Here is a 13753-nt window from a genome sequence, read left to right as displayed (position 1 = left end):
TTATAGAGCTTTCGCCACACAAGTCTGGCTTCTTCAGTATAGTCTGCAACAAATAATAAATAATGCAATACTATTGAGATGATTATAAAATTTAATTAAAGTGTTAAAAGATTTTAAAGTAGGTAATATGAAAAAATCATAGAAAAAAGGCCCAGTGGTTCCCAACCTTTTAGACCTTGCGGCACCCTATCAAAGAGATAAATAGTTTGCGGCACCCTGGCAAAACTGGATCAATTCTATGAGGTTTCTGCATTTCAAATAACTGTATGAAATAACACAGAATGAGTTGTACAGTAGGCCTATAGCGCGAGAAAATAAATGTTGTTATTCAAAAGTCAGTGTAAAATTTTGGCTTGACTTCTTGCACAAAGTCCCTTAATATGTAGGGGCACATACGATAAAGACACTCGCATTTCTTCCTCGACTATTAGCAGTCGTTCTCGTTTTTTAGTTCGTTACGGAAAATCCACTCTCACATAGGTACTAGGTAGGCTATGACGTGGAAAACTGCAGCAAAAGCACAAAAGCTTTCTTTCCAACGCAAGGATATTCATTTTGAATATTTATACAGAAGTCGTGGAGAGGCATCTGCTTGTGCATAAACTTAAAATTTCCATCGTTACGAATGTCAATTAATTCTTCTTTAAGATTCAAAACAATATGAGAGTCCAGTAAAACTGAATTTTTCGAATTCTTCGCAAAATAAAATTATGAAACCTGGCAATAATGATGCGTTTCAAACGTTTTTATGGAAAGAACAGCAACGAGTCAAAATCTCTTTCACCCTGTTTTTCCTGGGCGAGAAAACAAAGGCTTACCGCGGATTATTATCTACTTACCGCCAGCGACTTTCCCACTAAGCGACCCTCCAGAAAGGAGCTGGGAATAACTGCGAGACGCGCAACTTAATACGCACTGAAACTCGGTTAGAAATAAATAAATTACGCATTAAACGGGTTAAAGTTAAAATAAAGAATGGGCCGCAGTATTGCAATATCTCGCGGCACCCTTGAGCATTGCAATTGGCACTCCAGAGTGCCGCGGCACCCCGGTTGGGAATCACTGCTGTAGGCCAATAAATAAGACAATAAGATGATCATAAACACGTAGAAAAAGCAAATCTATTAAAATTTTGTCTAAAGAGAACTTTTAACTATAAAACTGGTATCCACGTTTTGCAGCTTCTATCCTTTGCCTGACTTCGTTTAGTGTGATACTGTCTACTTTGCTCATTAAAGAAATCGAGTTTTACCTGTACCCCCTGTTCCGAGCGTCAGTTTACTTCGACATCAGTATGATTGCAACTCTTCTTTTGCACCCTCAGATTAAACTGACGCTAGGAGGATATGGATTAATGAATTTATTAATGTAGGCCTACTCCAATAGCTGCTGAAGTCAATGAGACGAATGTGGTCGATCACAGTCTGTAGCGCACCCAGCATGGGGCTAAGGGAGATCAAGCCCCCCCCCCAAACCCGCCACTAAAAATGAAGTTTTTGTGTGCTCCTCATTTATAAATTTTGCTTACAGATTAGGTATGAATAAGACACAACAATACAACTGGGCTGAGTATTATAACAATAGGCCTATATTTTACATTTATTTAACTTACAAATAACTTAGTTTTAACACAGGGGTTCTTAACCGGGGGTAAATTTACCCCCTAGGAGTAAATTTCACCTACCGAGGGGGTAAATTTACTGAATTATAAATTAAAGCAAACTTCATTTTTTTCAGTTATCTGAACAGAACACTCTGTTCAGAACACTCTGTTCTCCTTTATCACACCAAAGTTCGGTGGCTCTCTCGGGGTCTTGTTTTGTCTCGAGTTTTCGAACTGGTGAAACCGAGATTTTTCTTCGAGAACGCAAATCCCCGTTGAGTAAGCACTTTGCTGGCATTTACTTGACAAACATTTTTTCAAGTTTGAACCAGCTCAATATTCAAATGCAAGGAAAAAGTGTTACCATTATAGATGTACAGTACATGATAAAATTCAGGGTTTTCAGACAAAATTAGATCTGTGGAGTAGAAAAGTTCAAAAAGGAATTTACGCAAATTTTCCAACATTTGATGATTGGAAAGTCAGTAGAAGTCGCAACGAGATTTCTGACCTCGATGTCGAAATATGCCAGCACCTTGCGGGCTGCGGCCTTAAAAAAGAACTTTGACGGTTATTTCGAAGGTGAAAGTTTTAACAGTAGCCTACTGCTTTTTGGATAACTCATCCCTTTAAAGCCAAGTTAGAAAGTGCTGCTGACGATGATCTTTGCAAATAAGAATTGATTGATCTTCAATGTTCAACAACGCTTTGTTCCAAATTCTTATCGTGCAATGGTGACTTTTCCAAGTTTTGGGTTAGTTTTGGCCAAGTTGTTGGATCAAGTATTTTGCAGGCATTAATAAACGACGAGTCTGTTGAGTTCAACAAGCGATCTTGGATGGAATTTCCCAGGTGATGATAGAAGATGTGGGGATTGATTGGCGGGCTATTGTATAAATGCAATTCCACATTTTTGGACTCTAAGTTTTCTTCAGCATCCATGGCAATGCGATAATGTCGCCCTAGTTCGTTCTTACTTATTTTAAATAATTTTGTAAGATTATTAATTTTGTTATCTGCATTCCAAATAGTACATGCTCTGTTTTGCAGTTCGAGGCCTACTTCGGATAACTCTTGCAAGGAACCGCACATCAAAGCTCAGTCCAACAAGAAATCCGTGAATGTTATTTTCGACAAGAGTCCTTGATATTTCGCACGTTCCTGTCGCTAATAGCTCCCTTTATGAAATGTTCGACAAGTACTGGAAATTCGTTCCAGGCGGCATTAACTGTGCGGAAACTTGAGGGCCGAGGCTACCCAACGTGTGTCCAGTAACCTACCCTTCCGATTTTCAACAACTGCACTTCAGCAGCCGCTGCACATTTACCCAATTCTCTGCTATTTTTATAGACAACACTTAGCCGTCCACCATTGAAAGAATTATAAGAAGCCGAAGCCAAGTCGTAAAACTTTCGACACTGGACATTGCTCAAAGACTTTGTTCTGAGGTTCAAGACTTTGACGCACTGAACTTCCACGGTGTACTTTTGTGGGGATCTTGACCACTAGGTTGCGGAATAAGACTGTTTTTATTGCTACTCTTTCCAGTTGGTACCACGACTGCTCAGACATACAAGGCTACTAATTAGTAACAAAAATGGAAAAATACAGGAAAAACTGATTGTGACGTAATAAGGTGGCTCAATAAAAAAGCGGAGTGTAAATGTCAAGGTGTGGCGCTAGGACAGCCAAGCTGCCTCAATGTTGCACAATAACGGATCAAATCAGTGATACAAACTACAACACTGTCTTAACGCTACTCTGAACAGGGCAAAGCATTATAAAAACATAAAATATTTGAGCTTCCGGAACGCCGTTCCGGACAAGTCAACTTTTTGATCGAGCTTCCGGAGCGGCGTTCCGGACCTGCTTATCGCTCAAAGTGATAAATGGGAAATGTCTTCTTCATGTCTTGTCTTGTCATTATTGTCATCGAGCATTTTATTGAAATGAAAGTTCAAAAAATATGAAGATGAAAATTAGCAAAGTAACACAACATCACTGAAACAAGTCATTGCGGAATATGATATTGCTTGAAGCATTTAACATGCAGACCGACTTTACATTTTTTGCATCTTGTAGTAGTTTTTGCATGACAATAGGCGGATCGAGTTGCATAGTAAAATTATGCTAAATACAGTATAACCTTTCTCATTTACTGTAGCCTACCTATGCGACATAGCCTACCTCAATCAAATATTTTTATTCCCACTAATACAGTGCCTACATTGTAATTCGTATCTCAACAACTCAGCGTTCTGCCATTGCTTTAATGATGGTGTTCACAAAGAAAACAAAAAAAAATTATCTGAAATTATCAGTAAATTACGATAATTATGTTATTGTTCTAAAACAAACACGACTAATTTGACAAGCTTGATGGATTTCACAGTATGCACATTTTTACTACCAATAACGCTTAAGATTACTGATAAATTTTCAAGCATTTTGCGTTTTTGGGACTTTTTTCAATTATTGCTGACTTTGCTGTAAACAGCCCTTTAAGCAGAAAGCAAAATACAAAGTTTGGAATTTTTTTTGGTACTGTATTTTCATTTGATTTAATTATTTTGCCTACTGCACGTAGCCTATAAGCGGCAGTGTAACTCAATTGATAAAAGCATCCAACTGGTATCTGAAGGTATAATTGTAAGCACGGCGGTTACCTCAGTGGTTTGATTCTGGATCAAGAGGTTGAAGATTCGATACCCACTGCCGCTATTGCGATTCTATTTACGCATAACTTACAAAAAGTTTTGTCCCTTTACAGTATATTATATTCGATTTTTCGGCATGTTGATGAAAACAGTTCGTGCTGCATGGGATGGGGCAGCGCTAATCAAGAAAAAAAAAATTATTGTTATCGGACATTATCGGCGATAATTTATCGTTTATCGTTATCGCTTAACTTTTTTTTGATTTATCGTTTATCGTTATCGCTTTAGGCATTTTTCGTTTATCGAGTATCGTTATCGCTTAACTGAAAAGTGAGTTATCGCGCCCAACACTGCTCATAGGGTTCAATCCATGGACCTTTGCTTTTTCTTCTATGTGTGAATGATCTTTTAAATGCATCCTATTTCTCAACTACACTCTTTGGTGATGATTCAAACTTACATAATTATGTCAGATAAATATGTCTGTCCATAATAATGTATATACATAATAATACATAATAATGTCTGTCATCTCTATAAAAAAATGTCAATAGAGAAATAGAAAACATTGACGTGTGGATGAAATCCAATAAGCTGTCATTAACTTACAGTAGCTTATAGTAGAACTTTTTATATGATTCTATGCAGTAAACAAAGTGCAGCAGAAAATTTTAGTTTGTCAATCAGTGGCCAAAGTATTGAAGGGAAGAAAAATCTGATCTATCTTGGTGTAACTTTGGATAAACGATTGCAATGGAATAGTCATATCATTAATCTTAAAAAGCAGCTTGCAAATGTCTGTGGTATAGCATTTAAGCTAAGATACATTGCCCCATTAACAATACCACAAACTATATACGGTATTATGCTTTGTTTCATTAAAAATTCAATACTCGGTTATAAACTGAGCATTTGAAAATTCTACGATCTTGTCTGTTTTTGCCAAGGTCAACCAGTAGGCCTACAACTAGGCCTATTATCATAAATTTATTGTGCCCAGAATTAAAAATATTATTAAATTAGAGATTGCACATTTCATGTAGGCCTACAAGTATGTGCACAAAATGCTGCCACGGGCCTTTGCTGGCTGCTTTGCATATGCAATGCTTGTGAAATGAAATTCACCAGTATAGCACCCGTTAAAACAAAAATAATGACTTATGCTTGCCACCTATAAAATCAAACTATGGTAAGAAGATGTAATGTTTCAATAGGGTGTTACTATGGAATCAAATACCAAAAGAACTAAAAGAAACATCTTGCAATAGGCTAATATTTCTTTAAAAAAATTGTACAGTAATCACTCCTAAAACATATCATATGCTTATCACCTAGCACAGAGGCGGACAACATACGGCCCGCGGGCCGGATCCGGCCCGCAGACAGCTTCCGGTCTTACATGATCATGTGGCCCGCGGCCACAGTCTGCCGCAATCCCCACTACTTGCTTACTACGTCAAATAATAGTGATTGTTAGTTTGTTTTCTTTGTGAGGATTGATTCTTTGTTTTTGGTTTTTCATCATTTGACAAAGATGTTATGTTTGTCATAAAGCTAAAGGGCTTTGAATCTTTTTCAGTCTCAAGCGCAATCCGGAAACATATACCAAAGTGAAATTTGGCAGATTAGTGTAATATTTAAAGGCGGGAACAGACACAAAGAATAGTGATTGTTAATTATTCTTTACTTTGGCCAGCCCTTCAAGGACTTCATTTTTCCATACTAGGCCCGCCATCTTCCAAAGTTGCCCGCCCTTGTCCTAGCACATAGTTTTTATGTAGCTTTGTTTTTGTTATTTCACTGTAGGCTATGTTAAGTACCGGCATTAGCCTACTGTATGTTCCTTAATTTTTGTGCTTTGCTTATACTGTACTGTAATATGTTAGGGTGGCAGCAGACTTTGGTGACCTTTTGGTTTTTCGCTGCTATCCTTGCTGTGCGAATTATTTTTGTTTATTGTGTTGTGTAGGCTATATGTTTGTTTATTTGCCAGCAAAAAAAACATAAACTGAACTGAACTTGTTTACCGTTCAGCTGCTGATAACAGTAGCCTACTGCCATAGCCTGCATGTTTTGTCACATACTGGTGGCTAAAGTTGTACTCTTTAAACACATCAACACTTTCATTGCACAGCAAACATACCGCTTTCTTACCGACTTGTGAGAAAAAGTACTTGGGCATCCAATCTTTGTTAAATTTGCAAAACTCCTTGTCAACTTTACGTTTACGTCTCTTGGCAAAAGTCATGAGGTACCTGCAGCTAATAGGGCCCGGCCAGTGATAAGGCCTACCCCCGGGATCTCCGTTGTTACAAATCTTTTAAACAAAATTGGAAGCTCTGATTTCTGCTATGGTGAATTGAGACCAACTGGTAAAATTTCACAGCCTAAAGTTCAGAACTTTTTGAGTTACGGAACGTTGAAATTTGGGGGGGACTGAAATTGAGTGGTTTTATTAATTTTCACATATTTTAGACTGCTCTGCAGTTAACAAACCTCTTTGACTTCCGTTTTTTTGCATTCTATGTAAAAGATATGTGCATGCCGATGCAGTAAAACCAATAAATTTGATCTTTTTTTAACTAAACTAAGACTGATAATGATGATCAGACTAGGCTAATGTTGGTAATAAGGCCGATGGCCCCCTAAGGGTAAGAAAATTGTACCGTTGTGCACCGTTGGTTAAGAATGTCAGGGCTAAAGATTTAAGTGACCCAAACAATTCTTGTTACACCGTCAATCCAATTTGTTATAGCAATGGAAATATCATAATTTTAGTATCAAAATACTTTACCATCCCTACCATATCTAAAAACACCATGAGACTTTGAAAAAAGAATGGAGCATGGGGGAGAGAATAGTTGTCTTTGCGTATTTAATTACAGTAGAATTCGCCTATAGTGACACCTGAAGGACCGCGGAAAAAGTGTCACTATAAGCGAAGTGTCACTATAGACGAATGATGACGTCATTGATAACTTCACCTGTGCAGTATCTGCGCATGCGCATCCCATGTTGGTTTAATTCAAACCCAGTCAGCAAATCAATCCTTTATGGTTCAACCTCTGCATACGTTAAATCAATGTAAAAAGATGGTTTTGCTGGCTGGGAACTGGCGAATGCTGATGACAAAATATGATTCCAACTTAAACTGGAAATACAACGTAAAGTGTCCTTATACGGAAATTTTTGAGCCCAAGGGACAGAAATGTAGTGTCACTGTAAGCAAAGTGTTCTTATACACGAAGTCACTATAGGCGAAGTCATTTCTATGCAAAACATATGGTTTGCAAACGGGACTTCGCAACAGGTGTTACTATAGGCGAAGTGTCACTATAGCCAAAGTCACTATAGGCGAATTCTACTGTATTAGTTCGGTGCCTGTGTTGTCGATTAGAAGTTGTTTTTTGGTGTTGTTATTGTGAAAATACACCTTTTCTATCCCTTTTGGTGCAAATTCAAACCGGGCCTTATTCACAACACATGCATCTAATAAGGCCCGATTGAGATTTTTTTTTTTTTTTTTTTGATATTAACAACTCCTTTTACTTAGAAACTTGTTTCACAGATATGTTGCTTAGATAGACCCAAAGTATCCTCATTCCAACTTTCGTTCAAAATTATGCAGTATTTAGAAAAATATTGAGGTTTGAAAATTAGCGGGCCTTAGTAGCTGCAGGTACCTTGGGTAAAAAATTATTGTAAATTCTTAATTCAACTTTAACCGAAAATAAAAAAATTAAAACACAAAGACAACAAAAAACTAAAGAAAAGCTAACGATCACTATTATTTGTGTCCGTTTCGCTTTTAATTATTTCACCTTGATCTACTTTTCCGACTTGCGCTTGAGGCAAGGCTTGAGACTGAAGAAGATTCAAGCAAGAGACAAAAACAAATGAAAAGGCCCTTTATGACGGAACATAACATGCTTAGGCCTAATGCTTATCACTTGACTAGAAACCAAAAGCTAAAAATGATGAAAAGAAAAGAACTAAAGAATAACTATCACTCACTATTATTCGACGTAGTGAGCAAGTAGTGGGGGATTGCGACCGACCGTGGCCGCGGAACACATTATCATGTAAGACCGGAAACTGTCTGCGGGCCTGTAGTAGGAACTACATTAGGACCAGTGCGAGGAAATATATCCGCTCTTTTTCAGGCCGCTGCAGATTCTCTTATTCAGCAGGCATTTATTCTGGATGACCAATTCTCTAAAGTCTAAAGACTCAACATGTGTTGTTGTGCGTAGGCCATATAGCCTAACAGTAGGCCTACTGCATACACAGTTCACTTGTTTTGTATAGGCTACACTTTGTGTCTGATAGCTGCATGTTATTTCTAGTTTTGTTTGCAGAGGATTTTGGCCAACCCAGCCATGACATGCAAAGGTGGGCAGTAACTAGTTAAAAAAGTAACTAGTTACATAACTAGTTACTTTTTGAGTAACTGTAACTGTAACTTCGTTACTTTTTTGAAAAAGTAACGATAAGCACTAAGCAGTAACTAGCTACTATTTTAGCGTTTTTCAACAGTTACTAGTTACAGTTACTTGATTTCCCAAACAAAAATTGGTCGTTTGTTTTTCAGTTTATGGCAGTTTTTTTGTAGTGGTCAAATTATTTGTTTGGAAGAGATTATAGGCATTCGAGACAAGCAGCGAGGTTGTGTACAGAAAGGAGCTGTGTAAACTGCAACATAGAATTTTGCGGTGTACGATCGACAAAAAGAAGGTCGCGTAAACTGCGAGGTAAGATTTCGCAGTGTTCTATAAGGATTGATGTCTGTGACGCCACAATCCTTTGTTTGTTCCCCCACTAAGCTGTCTGTTTTTAGAAATTTCAGGTTCTCCTTTTTTGTAAAGCGATTCTTTTTTTGTAGATTGTGGTTATATAGCTTTGAGCACAGGTAGACGAAATAGTCAGTACTCAGTAGACGAAAGTCGAAATGGATAAGTTTCTGTCTAAAGTATCCGAGACTGAAACAAACCCCACTGGTTATGCGACTAATATGCCAATCTCTGGATATTCTGCAATCAGAAGAGAAGGCATATATGGGTATACTGCTACCAACCTTGGGCATGACGCGGAAAAGACTACAAGAAATTCGAAACTGCAACAAGGTGGCTGTTTGGCTGCCATTACTTACCCGATTGTTGGAATCTTTGCAAAACAGATTTGGCCATGTCTTTGATGATAGCGACTGCCAGTTAGCTGCTGCGTTTCACCCACAATTCCGACTGTCTTGGCTTTACAAGGGTGAAGAAATTAAGACGGCTCTACATCTCAAAATTGTTAACTTATTACAGAACCATAGCAATTTCAACATCGACGATGCAACAAGTAACCGTGACACTGATGTTGACAGGAATGAAGCAGATGACTTTTTTGCTTCGTTATTTGAAAACACAAAAAAGAAAGCGAGTGCGGCAAAAATTTTAAATGAATTTCTCGAACGTAACCCAACAAAGGCGGTTACGTCTGATGCATTTCCCAATGACGCCATGAGGCGTTTGTTATTGCGATACAATACCCCTATCCCCTCCAGTGCTGCTGTTGAAAGACTGCTCTCCCTTGGAAAGGACATTTTAAAGCCAAAGCAAGCTGGACTTAGCAATCAACATTTTGAAATACTGATGTTTGTAAAAAGAAATTGATGTTGTGCCTCTTCGTTCATTTTAGATACGTTATACGTACCTGTATAAAAATATTGACACCCCCTACTGCTTATCACGGAATGTCCAGTGCAGTGCCGGTCTTTGGAGTGTGCAAACTGTGCGATAGCACAGGGTGGCCCGCAATTTAGGTGGCCCGGCCCAATTTAGGTGGATAGCCAGCAAATTAGGTGGCCCGCAATTTAGAAAATGCAGAAAACATAGAGACTCAGCTTTATTTCCGAAAAATGCCAAAGAAAACATGATCTTATCCTTTTGCTATGCCACCGGACAGCATCATTTTACAGTAATATTCATACCCAAATTTTTGTTGAACATGCTCTCCAATTGCACCAAATTCAAAGTAACTTTTCAAAATTTTCTGAGGGAGGCCCCCCAGACCCTCTGCCGCTGGGGGTCACCTTCGGCAAACACGCCGTCAGCCTTCGCACGCCGGCCGTCAACCCCCTCTCTCCTTTCAAAATACCTAGCTACGCTACAGAATTGGATGATTTGGATAAGTGTCATTGGGGCCCGCAAAGCATATTCCGCACAGGGCTCGAAATACCCTAAGACCGGCACTGGTCCTGTGCAGTGTGCATGTTATTTTTTCAATTATTTATTGTTTCAAATTTGGTAGGCGGGCGTTTTGGAGTTAGATTATGGAATCTTAGAAGCATTACCGTATAGTAGCCTATGTGGACAGCTAGAAGAGTGGTCGCTGTTTTGTAGTTAGGCAACAGCTACGAACAAAGTATCATTTTGCCCTTTATCATGTATTTTTCAACTTGTATTATACTTCATGCAAAGAAGAGTAGTTGTAGATCAGTACTCATATGCAACCATTTTCTTTGAAAAGTAACTGTAACTAGTAACTGTAACTGTAACTAGTTACTTTTTAAAAAACGGTAACTGTAACTGAAACTAGTTACTTTTTGAGCGAAGTAACTGTAACTGTAACTCAGTTACTTTGAAAGTAACTAGTGCCCACCACTGCATATAGGCTAACTTTCCTAAAGCCTTTGACGGTGCACACAATACATGCAACCATTCGTAGTGATGGTATCATTATGTCCTCTGTTGTACTCACTCATGTAGTCCACTTGAGCATTGTAGCCTACCACTCTGCATGTCTGTGGTGTTTTTTGGTACATCCGGAATAGCCTACCATTCGACGTTTGGAGAGTAGCCTACTAAGATCCTCAATAGGCATCAAGATCTCCCTTCCACAATGTTTTCTTCCATTATTTTCGAGTATACAAGCCATACTCCATTCTGACGATTGTTTGAGAGCTGTTCATCCAGAGAAAGCATTATCTTGACTGAATCACTGAATCTTGCCTTTTGTTTCTTTTGTCTGTCCGCAGGTAGCCTACAATTATCTGATTATTATACACAGTTTCACTACATTTCATTGCTATGAAGCACACACTGTAACACATCATGCTGTAGCAGTTGATTCAGTGGCGCGGGAACTACTTTTCTCTAGTGGGGGCTGAAGCTGCCGTCAGGGCCTCTGAGAGAAATTTTCACTAGGGGTACAAAGAGTCATTCCGGGCCCCCCTCTCAATCCGGGCCCCCTTTGTCTTGGGCAAAAAGTGTGATGTTTGCTTAGGCGTATTGCACACCACACAACATTTTACTGCAGAATTGGACATCTGTGCGCAATAATAGTATCAGGCTGCAATAAAACTATTATTTTGTGTTGTGCATATCATGTGATCTGTCCCTCGCCAATTTGTGTATCCTGCATTGAATTCGTGTGTCAGTTGTTGATGGTGCTGTTGAGAGGTGTCGCTTATTGTAGGCTACATCTTTAATGTAAAATTTTTAAATTCATTTTTTTATTTCCCTTAGATGTAACTTATAATTATTTCTGAAGAAGACATTATGTGGTGTCGAAAACGTTGGATTTAGTAGTTTTTTTGTGTTTTTTTTGTGTGTTTAATGTTAAATCCGATAACGTTACTGAGTGTTATATGTATCTGACTATCTGGTACAAGCCAAGCTCTCTACCAAGGCTCAAACATAACATCTTGTTAAAACATAATCAAGTTAATCATCTGACCAATCCTAACCTTTCTTCATTAACTTTTGCATTCACCACATGCCCAGCACTAGCAGAGGTGAACGAGAGAAGTGACTTTTTTTTGACTCCGGCTCCAAAAGTATTCTCCGGTTCCTGCTCTAACTCCGAAATTCATTTTAAAGTGAAATAAGCGTGAAACTACCTTTGTCAAATAGTTTTTAAAAAACAAAAAAACACCCGGGCTTTTAGCCCGGGTTTTTCTCAAACCTGTTTTTGCTACACTATGCCCCTCCCCCCCCCAGGACAGGAGAATAACTAACTTTTATGATTAAATTTAGGGTGCTTTTAACAGAACATTTTTGCACTTAAAGCATCAAATTACCACTTTGGGCCCCTAATTTGCTCGCAAAGCACTCGATTATCTTTCTGGGCCCTTTTGCTAGATTACGGGCCCCCCAGGACTAAAGAATAACAACTTTTATGCTTGAAATCAGTCGTTTAGGACGGTTTTAACCAAACATTTTTGCGCGTGAACTATAAAACCACAATTTCGGGCCCCCCAACAAACACAGGCCTGGGCCCTCAAGGGTACGTCGTACCCTCCGTACCCCCCTCTTATAGGCCTTGGCTGCCGTAGTGTTGTCACCTTCTGGGGGGCTTCGCCCCCCAGACCCCCATTGTTTGGGAGAGCATTTAAAACTGGCAGTAAGCATTCGATCCCTCTCCCTGAGTAAAAAATACGACGCCAAGCAAACACACATTGTAAATTGAAACAAATGAAGAACAGCAACAACAAAGCAGTTGTTCAGGAAATTAAATGAAAACAAACAAATCAGAAAGTGATATGAAAACGACAGTTTAGTGAAATGAGTTCTGACACGCTTCCGAAGATTGCTTTTCTCTATGAACTGTGTCATAAGTTCATTGTGACATCGACAGTGTCCAAAATGTTTTGATGGCATGCATCAATGCAAGATGAGTAGGCTAAGCTAAGTATTTTTTGTGTCATTGAGCTTCTCAACCACGTTTTCAGGCGTCATAGACTAGAGCAGAAAAAGAACGTTCTGGTGATCTAACTGAAACTGGGAGACAAAGAATTTCTCCACGAATTTCTGCGTTTCTTTGAAAAGATCTAGTGTTTGAGGGTTTAGTTGCGATAGTATCTCAGCAACCTTTGAACGAAGTTTGCGGTTTTTCCACTTACAACATTGCTGAGCAAGGTAAGTTCCGTTTTTAGGCGATCTTTTCTGATGACATCGGGTAAGCTGATCTCAGTATCAGATCTTTCCTTGCCGTTTGCACAGCTCAGAAAGGCCTTCTCTCTGTTGGCTGTTGTAAGCAGATCCGCCTGGTTGAATCTTCAATCAAGCTCAGCTTGAACAAAATCAAGGGTTTTGATGTAGGCCTACCGGTAGGCCTATTGCCGTTTCCACTCTCCTTCTCCCGCAGACGACAAAGCGGCTCCCTGAAGATTGGACAAACCTTGAATTTAAATTTCGATTACTGATTCCTCTCTATTTCGAAATCTTGCTGGAGTTTTGTACACTCGGGGTCCTTTGGCGTCTTTAGGTTATTGGCAGACGCAAAGACGTTCGCTGCTTCCATAAGGTTGGAAACGGATTCATCTTTTCTGAGATTTTTGATCCGTTGGCGGAGAATGGTGATGGATTCTTAAGCTGAAGAAGCAGAGATATTCTTGTTTTGAAGCTGTCTTGCGACGGCTTCTGCAAGCTGAAAAACTTGACCGCTGTGAGTAGGCTAATCTCAAAATAAAGCCTTATCGTGCGTGCTTGTCTTACCAAGCCGAATA

The sequence above is a fragment of the Aplidium turbinatum genome, chromosome 5 (assembly GCF_918807975.1).
Source record: "Aplidium turbinatum chromosome 5, kaAplTurb1.1, whole genome shotgun sequence".
Lineage (NCBI taxonomy): Eukaryota > Metazoa > Chordata > Ascidiacea > Aplousobranchia > Polyclinidae > Aplidium > Aplidium turbinatum.
This window is presented reverse-complemented; position numbering follows the sequence as displayed.